Here is an 18,755-nt window from a genome sequence, read left to right as displayed (position 1 = left end):
AGGAAGCTGCTGTCAAATCTACTGCTGGCTTCTTTAATACTGAACCAGCAGGGAAAGTGGCAGCTCAATTTCAGGGCCAGGAAGCTAAAAGTAAGTGTTGAAGGTTAAGAGTTACTTAGGTTGTCTTCTGAAATACAGACAGAAGATGACAATTCTCATGCTGTAACTCTGGCTGGGTGCATTTTGCCACGCAGTGCTACGAAGCGAAGGGTGTACTTTCTTTTTCTTAGTTTGCTTCTTTTCCTGCCAGCCAGATGTTAGGTAAGGAACGGGAGACTAGAAAATGCCACTACAAATGTGGACTTTGTAGAACAACTTAACTGTGGGACATCACTGCAAGGGAGAGGAAGCTGGTACAAGAGTTGCATACACTCTTGTCCTACTATAACTGCTGCTTTTTCCTTTCCTAGCGGGAGCGGGACTTTAAATATAAAAGCTGTCTATATTTGTGAACCTAGCTTGCACTTAGGATTGCTATGTGTCTGAGGTTTCCCTTGTCCTGGATTATTATTTACTGTAGCTCTTCGGTTTCTTTGTTCCTTTGTATGGCTTGTTGGTAGACAGAGTTTACTATGTGGAAAAGATTCCTGAGAATCCAGGCAATGGCGGTGTAATTGTGCTGGCCAAATGCATTTAAGTGTGTAGAAGGACTGTGGAAATGATTAAGAGAACCTGGATTTTTCCTGAGGCAGAGCAAGACTGTATCAGTTCTCTCTTCCTTTTACTCTAGCCAACTTTATGACATCTGCGAAGCCTTCGCGTGGGAAAGTCACTTTCCCCAAGAAGAAGGCACTGAAACGTAAGGCACCTGGGAGTTACCCGTCTGCCATAGCAGCTGTGGAACTACAGACTGCCTTTGATGCTGACATGATGGGACCTCCAGCCAGAAAAGCAGCCATGGTAAGGCCAGGGGCTAATGCAGCGATGGATCCCTTGTTAAATTTCTACCCTCCTCTATTTGAAAAGGTGGAAAACTCAAACGTTCTGCAGGCCTTCTGTTTCCTTAGAAATCCAGTAGCTGTCTCCAGGATGCTTGTAGAACCCTTCTGTATTTATGAGATGAATGGCACTCTTTAACCGGTACTCTGATGCTGTGATTTCTCTGGTGTGGGGGATTTTGTCCATTAATGCCATGTTCTTAAAAGACACCAGATCGTGAGTAACCTCCAGGTGAATGTGAACTTTCTTCAGGAGCACCTTGGTTTTGTATTTTGGCCACGGCTCCGCAATGCCAGAGGAGAAGCAGTGTGGAGGAAAAAGCTATTAAGGAATCTTTTACCCATGTGTCATAAATACTGTTTTGCTGCTTTCTAGGGTGTTTCAGACGTGCCGGAGCACGTCCCAGCCATCAGACTTGAAGAAAATCCCCAAAACAGGTGACAACCCCAACTTGTTCTTTTTCTTAATCAGTGTATATCCCCAGGGAAACATAAGTTCTGTCACATGTGGGAAAAAATGAGGGTTCTGAGATAATTGAAGCCAAAATCCATCAAAGGAATAAGTCACCTGAAACCACTTTCTAGCAGCTAGCAGGATTGCTTAATTAGGCTTTCTTGAAATGCTGCAAGTCAGCACAGCTTTCCGGTGACTTCTTGGGTTGTCTGAATACCTGAACGAGGATGAGGTGAAGTTCTACTTCCTCGTGAGGTGATAGATGATGAGTAGTGTCCTCTGCCTTTTGGTCCTCAAGAATGCCACCTCAACTCCAGGTGCCCTGGCTTCACAGATAAACCCCCAGACTGAAAAATGTACCTGGTAACACATCGGGCTCTAAATGTAGCCCTGGGTTGATTGATAACAATCCCTGTGTAAGATTGAAGCATAGGAGGGCTTGCCTACAGTTTTAAGAGCCGGTTTGCAGGAAAAGGATTTCCCGTTAAGAAATGGCATATCCTGATTGTTCTTTCTTGCTCTCCCAAGACCTGAAGTGCGTCTTGGAAGCCCGGAAAGATTTGAGGAGCAGATGGAGATGGATCTCGAGACCTCGACCTCAGCTTCTTCCCAGCCAGAAGAGGCACGGACACGCTGGCTGAGTTCCACAGGGAACGTGCCCTTATCTGCGGATGAAGATTTTGAGAAGCTACTTTGGGAAATCTCAGGAGGCAGACTGGAAGCCGAAATCGACTTAGACCCAGGGAAGGACGAGGATGACCTCCTCCTTGAACTCTCCGAGATGATTGACAGTTGAACTGCGTAGTCCTAGGGTATAATTAAAAAAAAAAAAAAATTAAAACTGTTCTTCTTGTTGGATACCCCGAGGTGATCCTTTTTCTAACTGAGGCTTTGCAATGAGACTTAAAGCACAGTCCGAAGTGGTAGAAATTGGCAGGATCTGCCCTCAGTTGTCCTAAATTTCCCTGCTGGTCAGAGTTAAGGTCTTGTGCATCCATTCTGTAACTATAGGTGGTTACCTTCGATATCGAGAGGACAAAGCACTTCTTTTGGCACAGAAAGATCTCCATTGGCACGCCATGGTGGCTGCAAATCGATCTTCTGATGGAGCGATGCTCTGAAGGCTTAAATGTAAAGCTTCTTCCTTCCTCCGCCCTTGGCACAACTCGATGTTGGGCACATTGTGAAGCTTCGGTGTTCTGATTTCTCGGACAGTTGATAGCCAAATCCTGGAGTTACTATGTCAACTCTTGACTTTTACTCGTGTATGCCATTGTTTTGACTGTACCCGTGTCAGATGATGAAGCTGTAGGGGTGGGAGGGAGCAGAATCGTTGTTCCAGTGTGTTGTGGACCAAACTTGCTGCCAGGAATGGGGGTGGGGGTCAGCCCACCCAGCCTTCCTTTCAATTATCAGGGAGGATCAAATGGTGAAAAGCAGCAGCTCTGCCATGCGGCTCCACTACCCCCACTCCCTTCTCTTGTGCTATACCAAAGTTCCCCCAGGCTTTGGTTGGTGCTTTTTGCCTGTGTGAGGACTCCGGGGCGAGCAGTCGGGACTCTGCCGCAGTCACAGGGTCGATGAAGGGTTGTTTAAGTGCCTCTTGGTTTTAAAACTTGCTCCCCTGAGCTGCTGGCTCTGCTGCCTGCTACAGCAAATGTTCGGGTGCCATCAGCATCGCACTTGGGCGTGGGCACTGACCCTGCGGAGGACAGAGCTGAGATTCGGGTGTATTGTGTACCCTGCCACCAGCCATCGTTTTTTTTCCCCTAGCAGATCAATTTTGAATTATTTTCCGAACTTTTCGCGGCACGGTAGGCACTTCCCGCTATGATTTGTGAAGCTGTGGGGGCCCTCAGGCATTTGCTGCTGGCAGAGGAAAAGCGCTTGTCGAATTTGTTGTAAATACTTAATGTTTGGACAAAACCACGCGTCTCTGTGTGTGTGTGTGTGTGTGTGTGTGCTGTGACGCCCCGGCCCCACCAGGGAAAACCTCCGCCGACGAAACTGCTGCTGGAGCTCACGCAGGCCTTCATCGTGCCGAAGGACTTCACGGGGACTTCTGGCGGCTCAGAAATGGGGGAGAAAAAGCCAAATCAGGAGGAGGAGAGCTCAGAGACTGCGCCCACCTGCCCTCGCTTTCCCTTCACCCCAAGAAGCCCTGTTCTACCATCAGCCTTCGCCTCTTCTGCCTGCGGTGCTGGGAGCGGGAGCGGCGAGGCGGCAGCAGCCATGGCGTACCGCGGGCAGGGCCAGAAGGTGCAGAAGGTGATGGTGCAGCCCATCGTATCCTTCCTGCGGCTGGGGGGTGCCGGGGAGGTGGGTGGGGGGCGGCTCGGACCTCAGGGGGCTCGGCCCGGGCCTTGAGGCCTTGTCGCGGGGCCCTGAGGCCTCGCTGTGGGGTTTGGGGCCTTGTCCCGAGCCCGGAACTGTCGTCCCCGTGCTGAGCCCTTAACGCAGCGCCCCAGAACCTCATCTTCCGCTACCTGCAGAACGTGAGTACCGCGGGGAGGGGGCGGGGATGGGGATTTGGGGAGTGTGGGGGGAGTGGGGAGGGTCTGGGGATTCCCCTCGGTGAGTTTTCGGCTCCTGGCTGTGTCCCGGGACGGGTTTGTGGGGGATGGAGAGCTGTGCGGTGTGCTGGTGGGCACAAGGAGCCCGGCATTTCCCCCTCGTGTAGCCGGGCGTGCAGGGGTGTTCCCTTGTGACTGGAAACGTGTTCTTCACCAAACGTGTAGTATTCACCCGATGGTATAACGCTCAAATGTCAGATTGCACATTGGAACTGCCCCTGAGAGTTGCTCCTCGGAGCGTTTGGGAGCTGTCGTGGCTGTGGCTAGCAGGTATTTCTGAACACGTGAGAGAACAAAAGTGCTCAGTGTTTGTGGCCCGACTTACTCTCCTCCTTCGTTCTGCAGAGGTCGAGGATCCAGGTGTGGCTCTATGAGCAGGTGAACATGCGGATAGAAGGCTGCATCATCGTGAGTATCCGCACGTCCCCATGTTACATCTTTCATTTTGCCTCATTCACAATCGTGTTTTTTGGTCAAGAAAAGTTATCACAAGGAAAAAGAGATTTGTACTTCTCTGCCTTTCCCCTCGCCCTGCCCTTCCCTCCCGCTCCTGAGCCCTTCGTCAGGCCTTGCTGGGCCCTCTGTCCGGCTGTCTGTCCGTCCATCCGAACCTCTGGCCATCTGTCCCACCACCCTGCCCCGTCCCTGCCCTCTCCCTAAGGAAGCAAAGAGTCCCCGGGCTGCCTTCATGGGGGGGGCGAGGGGGGAGGGAGAGGGGAGGTTCTGCTGCGAAAAAAATGAAAGATTTCCCCCTTAACGGGCGCCTTGCGAGTTCTTTCGAGTTCCAACCTTCTGCCTTCCTTCCGTAGCAGTGCCTCTAAGGGGTGCGCTGTAAGGCAGCCCTCATCTGGCGCGTTGCTCCTCCGTTCCCCCAAGGAACTGCCTTCAGGATCTGACTAACTCTGGATGCACCCGGTTGTCGCCTTAATTTCTCCTTTAGCTTGCTGAAAACAAGCCGGTTGGGTGACCTTTTGCGTTTCTCGCTTAAAATTTGGATCGAGGAGGTCTGTGTTTCCTTACGCTGATGTCCACGCTGAAGGTGCAGAAGGGTTCCGTGCTGTTGCTTGGGTCAGCCTTGTTGCCAGGTTTGGAATGTTTAGCCTACCGGTGCTTCGGTGCTGTTGGGCTGCACTCAGAGTGTGAGCTCTGGGCGTTATTTCTCAAATACTGCGTTATTTGAGCGTACAGACCCGAGATATTCTGCGGAGAGGTGATTTAAGGCACGTCAGAACCACCGCTGCGGCGTGTGCCAGCGTCGGACGCCCGTTCGAGTGATCGGGCGGAGCAGGTGAGTTGAATTTGGTGCTGGGTGGCGAGGTGATGTTGGGGGAAGAGCTAGGCTAAGGAGAGCTTCCTCTTGCTCTGCCCCTTCCCATCTCAAATGGCCGCTTCCTGGGGAGATGGGTTCGTTGGGAGGTTAACTACAACGTTACAGTGAGGATGAGGAATCACCTTTAGTCCCGTAGGTATTTGCTGCCAGGCCGCAGCGTTGATTTCAGAAATTGTATTTAAAAAAGGGAAAAGAAAGGAAAGATGTATTCTTTAACATACTCTCTTTTCTCGGAGAGTAGATGGAGGAGCTTCAGCCGTGCCCTTCCTCCGGAAACGATTCCCAGTGTCTGCTCAGACACTGAGGAGGAAAATGGAGGAGAGCCACCCGATAGAAATAAAGGAAAGAAGGGGTCATGGATTAAGGGAAAAGCACTACTTAAAAAATTGGTGCTCTCTAAAAACGGGTTAAGGGTTTGGGACCTGCAGGTGCTGCCTACACCTGTGTGCGTTGCAGTCGTGCCTGTTGCCACTGAGCAAAACGGGGAGAGCTGCTTTGTCGAACGCGGCGTGTTAAAGCACGTGCCACTGCCTGGAAGAAAAGCACGGACTTCCCTCGTGTGGGCCTTCTTCCCTAGCGATCTGTGGTTTACCTGATGGTTTCCCATAAGCTGAGAATGTTTAAAAGAAAAAAAAACAAAAATCAAAAACCAACACCAACGTTGAGAGTGGTGAAGCAGATCCTCACGTGGGGACTCAGAATCAGCGGTGACATCACCATGCGAAGCATTGTGTGTGCTTCGGGTTGGGGCTGCTGCGAGCCTCGCAGCGGGGAGGGAGAGCGGATCCGGGGTGCCTCTGTGTCAGCCCTCTGCCCTGGTGGCTTTGTGAGCACTGAGAGTTTGACTCCTGTGTTCCCAGCTTTCGCTTCCGCACCTGCGGTGTGGCAGAGCCAGCGAGCTGCTTGCTCAGCTGGAGGAGGAAGAGGAGTGACCTCAACATTGCCGAGGTAAAGCACAATTATTGAAAAGATTTGGCAAAGATGTGGGTTGTACCAGCGCGGCTGCTGCAGCTGCAGCAGATCCTGGAGCATTGGAGAAGATAGAGAGGGTTTTCTTCATGAAAAGAATGCTGTTAAAAGTGTTTTCATGCCAGAAATTAGGATAAACGCCTCTGTTGTTTGACATCCTCTATTGAGCTGGCACATTGGCATTACAGCGTACCTGGCACGCTGTTTGTATTAAAAAAAAAAGGTATTTTATTCAGGGCAGGCCAGAAACCTGCCTTGGCACTTGCACATCGCAGCAATGCTTACAGACCCTGCATCCTGGCTGCCAGGCCAGGATCTAAATCCGATGGTGCTGTTGGTAAACTGAAGCTCAGGAAGCGCTTCTGGGTTTTTTTGTCCTTCCATGTGAATTTTTACCCTGTGAAGATGGTGTATTAAGCTATTTTCGTAACAACAAATAGGTTTAAAAGCAGTTTCAGTTTAACATCTACACGCTTGGGTGTTATTAACAGAGCTTTGTATACTGAGCTGGTGCTTGGTAGGAGAGAAAACATCAATCTTACCTGGGAAACCTGGACCCCCTCAGCTACATACTGCTATGAGGAAACTCAGATGTAAGAACACACTTAAATAACACCTCACCAGAGCTGTTGTGCTCCTGACCACCAAAGGCACCTTTTTCCAACACCGTCGTACTGGAAGTTGATGCAGCTGGTTCCATCCGTAACGTGTGACTGTACAGTGCTGTAAAAGAACTATTTTTTCACAGCTTTGGAGAAAGTGAAGCAGAGAAAACCACGCATAACCACTGATACCTGGACCCCAAACTGCCACAGGCTGACGGTGATGCCCACTGGATATCTCCTGATACCCTGCTGCCTTCTGACTGCTCCAGCAGAAGTCCTGTTTTAATTAGCCAGCAGGTCCCTCTGAGGGAGGGACTTTGCTAAAACTCCTGCCGTAGGAAGTATCCTACGGGAGCCAAGTTGCTAAACTGATGTGTGGTTTTCCCTTAACCCCCTCACCCCTGACTTTCCAGCTCCTGACAGCACTGCCCACGTGTGCAGTGTCACCGTGTGCCATCTAGGTGCCAGCTGCCATGGTTTATATATTGTAAAATTAGTGATTTGGGACTCGTGAGCACTGAGGAGAGGCTAGCAATTGCTTAAGAGCTTTCCTTGTGTCGCTCTGGGGCAGGGAGATGGGTGAAACATCTTAGGCTTGAAAGTGATTCCCTGCAGAGTGACGTGCTCAGATCTGCACAACAGATCTGTCGTTTTGGTCACCTTATTAGATCCCTGCTTGAGAGGTTGCTTGCAAGAATCGATTCCTCTTCACCTTGATGTGTCAAGCTAAAGAGAAATCTGTGCCGAAGCACTGTTTGATCAGACGAGTGCCTCAGTTCAGGATTGTTCTTTGACAGCTACAGAAACAGCAGGACGATCAGCGCCTTCAGGAACAGATGAATTTGATCTTGAGGCTGTCGTAAAACAGGTCCCTGAAGTCTGAAGACTCTTCAAATAGTTTGGGCCAGCAAGGAGCAGCTGTACGTGGCGGCTGCGGTAACTCGGGGCTCCGAGTCTCAGAGAGCGTGGTGAAAGGTGACCCCCAGCTGGCTGCTGGAGGAAGCTGAGGCAGCGTTCAGCTCTAACCTTTGCCTTCTTGGCTAGCATCTTTGCACTCCTGCTGTCAGTGGGTGTTGAGTGTCCTTCCCGGCAGCCTCAGAACGTGCCCTCAGATGTAGGCAGCATTTAGCAGCTAGAATTCCCTCAAATAGAAAGAGTACAAATGATGCGTTTTCTGCTTTTGCTTTGGAACTCTTAGCTTGAGGTTTTCCTGCAGGCCATGAGGTTTCTTGCAGCAGCAGGGATGAGTTGTGTTAGCAAGAGGCTGTTCTGTGCTTCGACTGTGGGAAGATGAATGGTTACGTGTGCACCGTTAAATATAACTTGACACCTAGCACACCGCACTTGCAGCCTGTGGGGTGCTTTAACAAGCAGGTAAATCAGCAGAGGCTGTTTTGCAGCCGGGGTGATGCTGGGTGATTAAAAAGCAGGGGCAGAACAAGGAGTTTCTAGTGTTTGTTCTTGCTTGTCATCCGACTCTCCACTTCCACTGTTCTTTAAAAAAAAACAAAAACAAACAAACAAACAAATAAAAAAAAAAACAAGCAAGGGGTAAGCATCTTAATATCTTTATTATAAATGGAAGGCACAAAAGAGGCCAGCAACAGAGACTGTCCAAGAGAAATGCTTTGTGCTTTATAAACAAACAAGGAAGTACCCTTAGGTGGGTGTGATAATCCTCCTCTAATGCGTTTTTGGGGTGCAAAAATAGATTTGTTCCTTTCTTGCTCTTCTCCGCAGGACAAAGGCAGAATAGGCACTGCAAAGTTAGACCAGGGAGGTCAGTTTGTTCCGTACTGAGAAAGACAAGCCTGTAAAACAAACTAGACAGATTTTCTTTGTACTATTCATCTTCCTTCAGCAAAGGCAAAGCTTATGACACTTGTTGGTGTGTATTTCCAGACCCCCAGCTACTGGCACTGTAGCGCATCTCTAATTCTTTGGTACAAAAGGTTCAAAATCTCTTAATGCAAAAATTTTACCAGCACCCTGGAGCAAAAAAAAAGAAATCTAAAACCCTTACCAACTTCTATTACAGACCTGCTGAGTGCACCAGAGTTACTCATTTTTATTCAGGCTTTCAGGGGCAACTTCAGTTGGTTTAGCGCTTGGATTGCTATGTTGGCAGATGTCAGTTTAAAAAAAAAAAAAAGCTTTTGAGGTCCTTTTTAAAATGAGACTGCTTTTTTGGAATTTGGAATACTGCAAGGTATCGTTGGTTTTGCTTTCTTCCCATTCCTTAGACCAGATCCATTCAGATTCTGAACAGCGTTCCCGGTGTGTTCAGGAAAATGGAAGGCAACAAGCAAAATGATGAGCTCCTTGGGCAGTCAAAAGAGCTAAATCTGGAGAGTGTTTTGAGTCAAACTTCCATGCTAAGGAGCACCAGTAATTGTTAGAAGTAGCTGCAGAGGAACCTGCATGGCACTGGGTGTGTTTCTGAAGGTGCTAAAGGTCCGAAGTGACGATTCCTACCCATACTAAAGAAGAGAAGGAAACCTTGCACTTAACTACTGTTTTTATTCCCTTTGTCCAGCAGTCAAAAGCAGTAACTAATATGAGAACCCAACTTTTCCTCTCTTTATTTTAGATTTGGGAAAATTCCCTGCCAAAACAATATTTCCTGGAAAATTCACTAGTGTTTGTGTGAGTAAAAGCTTCCAACCTTTTATTATTAATTTGTAAGAACTATTTCATCCACTTTTGTCCAGAAGAGTCAGAAATAATTTGCACAGAAATGTGCAGCGTTTTAATGAAAGGATTCAGAATCACTCTGAATTGAACTTTATCTGGTCTGGTTGCAGGTTTTGTGACATTTAGTGTCTTTAAAAAAAAAAAAAAATCAAAATTTCTGACTTCATATCAGAAAAAAAGAAAAAAAAATGCTTGTGGCGAAATAAAATCTGTTGCAGCTCTGCTCATCGAAAACTCATTGGCTGTTAAATTGGACCTAAGTCGTCTTCTCTAACCTTTCATGATCCTGCAGCAATGGCTGATGATGGATATATGGATTAGGGAACAGCACGTGATGGCAAACCTGTGGTATTTGCTACTGTACTGGGTCTGGCTGGAATGTTTACTTTCCCTGCAGCAGCCCATACAGTGCCGTACTCTGTACTTGTAGCTGGAACAGCAGTGTTATCACCCCAGTGTTGTGTGTACTGCTGAGCAGCAGTGGCACAGCATTGGGCCTTTCTCTAACCCTCCTAGGGGGTGGGCAAAAAGGTGAGGAGAGAAACATCACTAGGGCAGCTGACCTAAACCAATCAAAGGGATATTCCATACCATGTGATGTCCCACTCAGCAATAAAAGGTGGAAACAGGAAGAAGAGGGGAGGGGTGGGCTCTCGTTGGGAAAACGTCGGTCCTCCTCTCGAACACCGGCTGCGTGCGTTGAGGCCTTGCTTCAAGGACGTGGTCAATCATGGCTCATTTGTGGGAAGTAGAGAGTAATTTCTTTCCTCTGCACTTCCATATAGCCTTCATTTATTTTGTTTGTTTGTTTTCCTCCCTTCTTTTTATTTTTCCTTTTCCCCTCCCTTTTCCCCTTTCCCTTTTTATTTCCCCTTAGTTAAATTGTTTAGTTCATGGTAGTCTTTATTTAATTATTATAATTTTTTCCCTTTAATTAAATTATCCTTATCTCAACCCGTGAGTTGTTCTTTGCTTTACTTCTCCCCCTCCTCATCTAAAGGAGGGGGAGTGAGAGAGCGGTTGTGGGGTTTAGCTGCCCAGCACGGTAAAACCACCACAGCTACAGCGCAGAAAGAAAAACCAAATTGCTTCCAAAAAATCAAAGTAATTCAAAATCCTTGGTATCATGCAGCCGTGCCACTGGCAAAGTGAGCATTCCCCTGCCTCTCAAAGCTTGCTGTACCCTTGATCTGCTGTCTTGCTGCTGTTAATTGATTGCAACTCTACATGTCTGATCAGGGCTACGAGTTGTTCTCGATATGGAGATCATACAACATCTACTGTGCACGTTTGTGTGTATAGATATGTTTATCCTGTATGCATGTACATCCGTATGCATATTTGTGTGCTGGCCCCCAGATCCCTCATGTTACAAAGCATCGGCCTCGAAGGCATACTCATCAAAATCTTTTGCAGAGCCTCCATTTTTTTCTAGTTCCCTCAAAATGAGAGAACTTTTACGCGCTCTCTGTGTCGAAAAGGCAAAAATTCTGATTTTCACTGTCGCTCTCGCTAACTTTCTCTCACTCCCTCCTCGTGTGTGTATAAACACAGATGTGTGTATGCGTATGCACATCAGTGGATTTAGATGCACTGGTATGTTTTTTGCTGTACAGGTAATAAAGACGGGGAAAGGTTTTTGTGTTTTCTTAATAGGTGAAGAAATCTTGAAGACCAGAGATTGGAACATGCTGAATTTTAAATTAAAAAAAAAAAAAAGAAAAAAAAAGTTAAATTGTCCGGCTGTGGAAGATGGAGCCTCATTTTTGCAGCCACTTTGAATCACGAGTTCATCTCTAAATGCGCTGGTTTTTTTTTTTGTTTTTGTTTTGTTTTGGTTTTTGTTTTTTATTTTTTTGAAGAGCTAACTAACCGTGGCTGCATCCAGTCTGAGAGAGCATTCAAATGGACTTGCTTCCTCTCTTAGTTATAAGCTGTTTAAAAGCGCATCCTATGTTTGAATTGTGGATGAGAGGTTCCCTTGGCAAAGTGAGGAGGAAAATTCTTCCTACCCCTTTATTATTAATTCACGGATTCAGTCTTGGTTCGGCCTACAGGAGCAGTTAACTGGAAGCCTTTGAAGATCGATAACTTTGCTGAGGTTGTCCAGGTAGGTGAAATCGAAGACCCACAGGGCCTGGAACGCGCTGTTTAATGCGTCCTAACTGTGTTCTAGAGAAGTTATTTGTAGCCATAGTTGATTATTGACTTGCATGTATCATCAGGTGGTTTTTTAAGGAGTGACTCCGTTTTCAGGCTTCCAGATGTGCTCCAGGTCATATTATTGAGGATGTGGAAGAGAACGCTTGCTGACAAAGCTCCTGGCAGCTTTACAGAACTTTAATATTTAGTTAGTTCATGTAACAGCTGATTTCAAGGCTTTGCTCTCTTTGAGAGACTGATAACTTGATTTGATTAACTGAAGAAAGCTGGAAAAATGTTTGTTCCTCATTATTTTTCACTTGTTACTTTCTTTCGGGTTACTTTTAAAAAGAAGATTTCACTGATCATAAGCCAGTAGAAGACTTTCAGCCCAAGCAAGGGTGAAGACAGCTCTCTCCAAGAGCAGAGGAAGTCCCTGTGGAGAGAACCCGAGCTTGTTAGCAGAACTCGTCGGCATGTCTAAACAAGGAGACGATTGCTACTTCTATTTCTATTCTACCTGTAGCAAGGTATGGCTGGCTTTCCTTTGCTTTGCTTTTTTTCCCCCTTTTTTTCAGGAAGGAGTAGATTAGGAGGAGGAAGCACACTGGTCTTTGGTTAACTTGAGAACCAGATAGATTGTGAATTCAGTTGTAGCACCATTAGGCAGCAGCATGGCCATTTTTGAGGCTGTACTCTATTTTCCTTGTTGGTTTCCTTTTGGTTCCAGGGAGACAAATGTGCCTACCGCCACTGCGAAGCTGCTCTGGGCAATGAGACGGTCTGCAAGCTGTGGCAGGAGGGTCGTTGTTTCAGGAATGTCTGCCGATTCAGACACATGGAAATTGACGTGAGTGCCTAACAATGTGTTCTCAAAATAAATCCACAAAAGCATTTTTCAGTGCCGTAGGTGTACTGATTGCGCTTTTGCAGGATAGATTTGTTTGCTTCAAAATCATACTGGTTTCTGTTACCAAGAGAGGGGGTGGGAGGAAGCAGAGGGAAATAAAATCAATGCCTTAGGTATGTCTTAGCAAGATATTTGTTTATTTTTTTTTTATTAGATGCTGACAGTTTTCTCAAGAGATGCAGAATAGCTGTTAAATAGACTGCTAAAACGTGCTGGAGCAGGGGGGTAATAAACAGGCTGTTCTATCCTCATGGGAGCAGGCTTGATAATGAACTATCAGGTGTCTTCTGACCCACAGTCCTTCAGATAACGCTGTTGTAGCTGCCTGGGGTAGGAAGTGGGGAAAGTTAAAGGTGCAGCAGAACTAAGTCTCCAAGAAGTAGTTCTAGACAGGGTTAACCTAGGCAATTTCAGATGTTCTTTTTCCCTCTGAATAATCCTAGTATAATCCTAGGTGTATTAGTTTAAGCCACCCTCAAGTGATGTCTGAGAGTGCCTGTCTTCTCAAACTGAGTGATGACCAAACTAAATGTGCATAGTGGTTACAGCTTATGCAAACTTTGTGAATATGCCCAGAAATACTACACTTAACTGAGAAACTGACCTTTGGAATGCTGTTTCAGCACTGTGTTGTGACAGCTGTCACGATCTGGAGCTGTGCATCTCTTTGCAAGCCTCAGGTGCATGTTATCACGAGCTTTTCTTTCTTTCTGTCTTCAGAAAAAGCGCAGTGAGATTCCTTGCTACTGGGAGAACCAGCCGGGAGGCTGTCAGAAAGCCAACTGTGCTTTTCATCATGCAAAGGGACGTTACATCGATGGACAATTCTTACCACCAAGCAAGAGTGAGTTTAGGTCCTTTTTCTTTAAGCGCTGAAGAATTAATTTTGAGTATTACTTAGTGGGTGCCAATCCTGTAGGGGGCGTCAGGTAACTGTTCATTTGTGAGGGCAGGAAAAGGTCTGCAGTCATAGGTGTACTGCACCGAGTGTACTGCTGGTGTTTGTTTTCTGCTTTCGTGCTCAGCTTCTCTTTGCTTTGTGTGATGTTTGCCTTGCAGTTTGCTTCCTGTTGTTTCCTCTTTTGCTGGGTGGTAGGGAGATGTGTTGTTGTTGGAAGGGAAATCATTGTTCACGGTGTAAGCAGTGATGGGATGGGCAAAAGGAGATGCTGAATTCGTTGTCTGTGCGGGTTATCTGCCTTTGCTACCATCTCTTTGCATTGTGGTCAAAGTTTTAAACTGCCATATTACCGATGATCCTCCTCTTCCTCTAGCTACACTGCCAAGTCCGCCTGAGTGCGCGGACGATGATCTGAAAGTGGCTCAGATGTCACTGCAGCAAAACAAACTTTCTGTCCAGTCAAATCCCTCTCCACAGCTAAGGGGGTGACGAAAGTGGAAAACTCTGAAAATGTCCCAAGCCCTACACACCCTCCAGTTGTAATCAATGCTGCAGATGATGATGAAGATGATGATGGTGAGCATGTTTTGGTTCTTGGAAGGAATTTGTGCTGTAAATGATTGTGTAAATCTTTGTTTCTTGAAGGAATTTGTGCTGTAAATGAATGTGTTAAATCTTTGGTTCTTGAAGGAATTTGTGCTGTAAATGAATGTGTTAAATCTTTGGTTCTTGAAGGAATTTGTGCTGTAAATGAATGTGTTAAATCTTTGGTTCTTGGAAGGAATCTGTGCTGTAAATGAGTGTATAAATCACAGATGACCTGAGGTCTGACTAGCGATAGGGCAGGCAGTCTGGCCAGGTCACTGGTGGCTTTGTCTGGCAGTCAGTGGACAGAAGCTGAAACGTTGGAGGAAAGCTTAGAACCACTCCTGGCTTTAGCTGGTCTTTTGTGTGTAAAGTTCTATGTGAAACTAGGAAGGAAATTTCTTTTTTCTGTCTGAAGAGCAATGTGTTGTGTAGTAGTTAAAGCTGCAGAGAGAATCTAGAGTCCTAGATGTTTTGTCCTAGTGTATTCTACTTAGGAGTTCATCAGGTCAGTGTAGCTGTTTAAAAACAAACAAACAAACAAACAAACAAACAAAAAAAACAAAACAGCAACAAAGTTTTTTGTATGAACCATGGGCTGAAGTGTCACTGCATGAGCTACGTAATCATGACCAACCTGGTCTATGCATAACTGAATCGATTTTTCCCCTTCAGACCAACTTTCTGAGGAAGGAGAAGAAACTAAAACTCCCGTCCAGCATCCAGCTGCGGAAGGCAAAAATGGATTACGGGTGATTTCCACTCGGAAAGGCAGTTCTATTACTACTAAACAAGGTATGCCAGCACCTTAGTAGGATAAATCAGAAGAACTTGACAGTTAAGTCAAAAGCAGCGTGGTGTAAAAACACAACAAAATGTAGGGGTGCTGAATGGAGTCGGTTATTTCCATGATCTCATTTCTGCCATTAATACCATCATGTGCCCATTGGGTCAGAAAGGTGAACTCCTTTTCTTTACTTTTGGAGAACAAAACAGGGCCACAGCATGGAGTTTAAATGGCTGCACGTGCAGCCTTGCAACCACTGCTGATAAGCCATATCTAACGATAGAGGGATCTAATATTGTGTAAATGGATTAAAATTAAAACTACATTTTGAACCCTGAAGGATGAAAGGAGGGGCAAAATGCCATTGGTTCTATGGCTCTTTCACTTGTGAGGAGTGTTGACAGGCTTTATTCGAAATACTTCAGAAAGTTCCTGAGCGCTAAGAAGCCTGAGGATCTGTGGTCCTCAGTGAGTGCCTCTAAGCCTGTCTCATGAACTGTTTCCTGTTTTCAGAGGGCAATCTGAATTTTGGAATAAAAACACTTGAGGAAATCAAATGGCAGAAGATGAAGGAAAAAAATAAGAGACACGGTGGTGAGTTAATATTGCCTACTTTCTTATCCTGTTCACGGCAGGTGATGGTGACTGGGAGCTGCTTGAGGGACAGACTTCCATTTTTAGCTGGGGGCATAAAGCAACCTGATTCTCAGCCAGCTGGTATTCTAAATGGGAGTTCAAAGGGCAACCAGAGGCAAATTAGTCACCTCTCTTCTTTACATGCTCTGCTTGCTGTATTTTTGACAGTAACAAATCATTTAAAGTTTTTTGTTCTTTGTGATAGTTTTTTATGTTGGGTAAACTTCCTTATGTTTTGGTTGCTCTGAACAGAAGGTTCTTCAAGATCTTCTCTTCGTCCCGTTGATTCTATGATTTTTCCTGCTCCAGAAGAGGAAAATGTCCGGACAGTGGTGAGAACTGTGACAGTGTCTTCCAAGAAAGGTAATAATGAATGCTTTTGTTTTGATTTCATTACTCCTAAACTGGAGGGTTAAGCAATAATTAAAACAATTCACCCATGTTAGCCTTCTGGTGCTGCCTTCTGTTCAAAACGTGCTTTTATGCTTAAAGTCCCTGGTTGTACTGGAAAGATTTGGTGCTCAGGTTAAGTGCAGTGGCAGGAGAAAAAAAAAAGTGTCAGTATGCCAATAGGGGGGTAACTGAAAAACAGAAGAGTAACGAGAAGAGCGAGCTGTAGAAGCCAGTGCTATATAAGAAGCAATTTCTGAAGCATTAAAGAGGCGTACAGTGGCAGGTGTGGACACAGTATGACAGGTGTTTGTGTATAAATTGTTTAGAGCTGTGCAAATGCCTTTTAAAGGGAAAAAAGTGTGGAAGTACTTTTACTCGTAGACATTCACCTTAGAAAGGAATATTTCTCAGCATTTGCACCTAAGAATATTCTGCTTGCTTATGCAGCTTTGTTCTGCACAAAGTATAGGTGTCAAGCAGACTCAGATTCACTCTCTACTATCTCAGCTGGAATTTGAAGCAAGCACTGAGACTATTAATATTTTTTTTCCATGTTAATTATAGTTAAAATATGAGTTTGTGTGGTTTAGCTGTCAAAACAGTGTCTGACTAGGGTTTTTTGGACATGGGCTAACAGGATAATATTTCTGTTGGCTACTGGTTTCTGTGAAATAGAAAAAAAAATTCCCTTTTGTTTTAGGGGAGGAACCTGTGGTTCGAGTAGATCTTGCTGATAGACAAGGAAAACGGAAAGCCTCCGCAGGTGAGAACTTTTTATGAGCTGTTACGTAGGTGCTGCCTTCTATATATGACTGCATTAAAGAGTATTTGTGATGTATGAAAGGAAAATACATTGCAGTGGAGATCTGTGTTGACGGCAGAAATGGAAAAAAAAAAAAAAAAAAATCATTTAGCAGCTGAAAGGCAATTCTATGAAAATATGCTTGAAAAAGAGAAGCTTATTGTTGACTGTTCTCAAACCTTCCTGCAAAGAAAAGTTCTTACAATATTCCTTGTTTTCTCTGAAGATGATGTAGGCAGCCTTCCAGTGAAGCGCAGCCTTGCTGAAAGGCTGGGGAAGAAGGTAGAGGCTCCGGGAAATGCTGACAAAGCACCCAAGAGAGAGACAGGTACTAAACGGGCATCTGGATTGGATTCCTGGGTTTCGTTTTTAGTCTTTCTGTTTGTCCTTTTCCAGTGATGTTTCTTTTTGCATGTTGGCTGAGGTCGTAATCACTGGGATTCAAAGTTACCTTTCCTGTCTTGTTTTGAAATGTGAACCTGAAGTTGACATTATGCAGCCTCCCTAATTCGTTCTTTTTCTGTTTTGCAGTTCGAGTTCCCAAGTCTCTGAAGGACAGGCTGGGATTACCTCCTAAACAGACCAGTACTGAGAGAGGTAACAGCTAGATCTTAAATATGCTTTCTCCTCCTTCCTTTCCACGAACTTGGACTGCTTTCATACATCCCTACAAACTAATTTAAACGAAAACAAAGAACTGACGCCTCTTGGTTGAGTGCTGAAGCTCTTCTGACAGCCACTATCAGAACTCTGGCTCTAGGTGTGTGTTTATTTTCTACTTGTGCCTTGTCGAGGTTTTTAGCTGCTTCTGTGAACCGTTACGTACAATTAGAATAGAACCACTGCCAGGAGCAGGAATTTGAAATGCAGTCTGAAAAAGTAATAAAGTAAAGCAGCATTTCTGTGTAGCAGTTCTCTCTGGATAGGGCTGGTCTTCAAAATACAAGTGGCTCAGAGGAGGAGGAGAATGTTGTTCTAAGGATATTGTTCTAAGATGCATTATTGGGAACGCTCAAGATGAGTTTTCCTTAGTGCTCTGACAAATTTTGGAGACTTAAAATATTGCTGGACTCTCTTTAAATGTTGGTGCTTCTCCTCATTTCTTGATGATGACAGGGAAGGCTGCTAAGCCGATGGGAGAGATCCATGTGAAAACACTGGAGGAAATCCGTCGTGAGAAAGCTCTTCAGAGACGCGAACCTCAAGCCAAAGCCGAGGCTGAAGGGCACGGTAAAACTGAAGATTCCAGCGCAGGGGCAAGAGCTGCTCGTGCAGGTCGCATGCAAACTTTCTCTGAAGCCTTGTCTGAAAAAAAGAATAATCGCTTGGTAGAAGAGAAGAAAAAAGCAGGAGAATGCCATAGCAAGAGCAAAATTCAGGGTGAGTCCAAGAAGCAGCTCGCTCTGTCCGGGCCCAGCAAAGGGCAGGCGAAGGAGCCGGCAGGAAAAGTCAAGCCAGAAGGAGAAGTGCGTGTTAAAACCTTGGAAGAAATAAAGCGTGAGAAAGCTCTGCGGATGCAGCAGAGTGAAGGAGATGTGCCAGCTCCCTCAGCACAACCCGGACCTGCCCCAGCAGAGCAGAAATCTTTATGGAGCACAAAACTAACAGGTAATAAGATGCTTTAATGCCTGCCCCAGTGAGGTGCTTCCCATATTGAGCAAGTTCAGTTTGCTCAGGATCTGCTTCATGGATAAATGCTGAATGGCTTGCACATTGTAGCCTTTCTCTCTCTCTCTCATGGGACACAAGGAAATAAATGCACAAAGGAAACAAGTACCCAGCTTTCTTTATTTCTGCCGTTGACAACACTTTTTTTTGTCTTTTTTTAAAGCACCTGAAAAAGAAGAAAAGAAGGCAGTGGAATTGAACCGGCCTTTTCCTAAACTTTCCTCTGGACCTGATGTACAGGTGAGTCCTCTGTGAAGACACACATACATTCGTACAATTTCTGATAATTCTGACAAGTTTTGTTACTCACCGTGTGCCACCCTCTTGAGTGTGTTCTTACCCTTCAGCAGCTGGTAGGAGCTGCAGTG

At 45.7% G+C, this 18,755-nt stretch overlaps 1 pseudogene across 1 annotated transcript; it reads left to right on the top strand.

Moving 5' to 3' along the window:
* The first annotated feature begins 12,181 nt into the window (after window positions 1-12,181).
* LOC309891127 (zinc finger CCCH domain-containing protein 11A-like) lies at window positions 12,182-18,327 on the top strand (annotated as a pseudogene). The gene is made up of 9 exons: window positions 12,182-12,235; window positions 12,436-12,555; window positions 13,336-13,459; window positions 13,890-14,092; window positions 14,777-14,896; window positions 15,402-15,460; window positions 16,975-17,047; window positions 17,251-17,316; window positions 17,836-18,327. The product of its transcript is annotated as a zinc finger CCCH domain-containing protein 11A-like (transcript).
* The last annotated feature ends 428 nt before the right edge of the window (window positions 18,328-18,755 follow it).

The sequence above is a fragment of the Aythya marila genome (assembly GCF_965140915.1).
Source record: "Aythya marila genome assembly, contig: HAP1_HAP1_SCAFFOLD_164, whole genome shotgun sequence".
Taxonomy (NCBI): domain Eukaryota; kingdom Metazoa; phylum Chordata; class Aves; order Anseriformes; family Anatidae; genus Aythya; species Aythya marila.
Note: the sequence above shows the minus strand (reverse complement) of the source record. Positions and strands in the feature narration are given on the sequence as shown.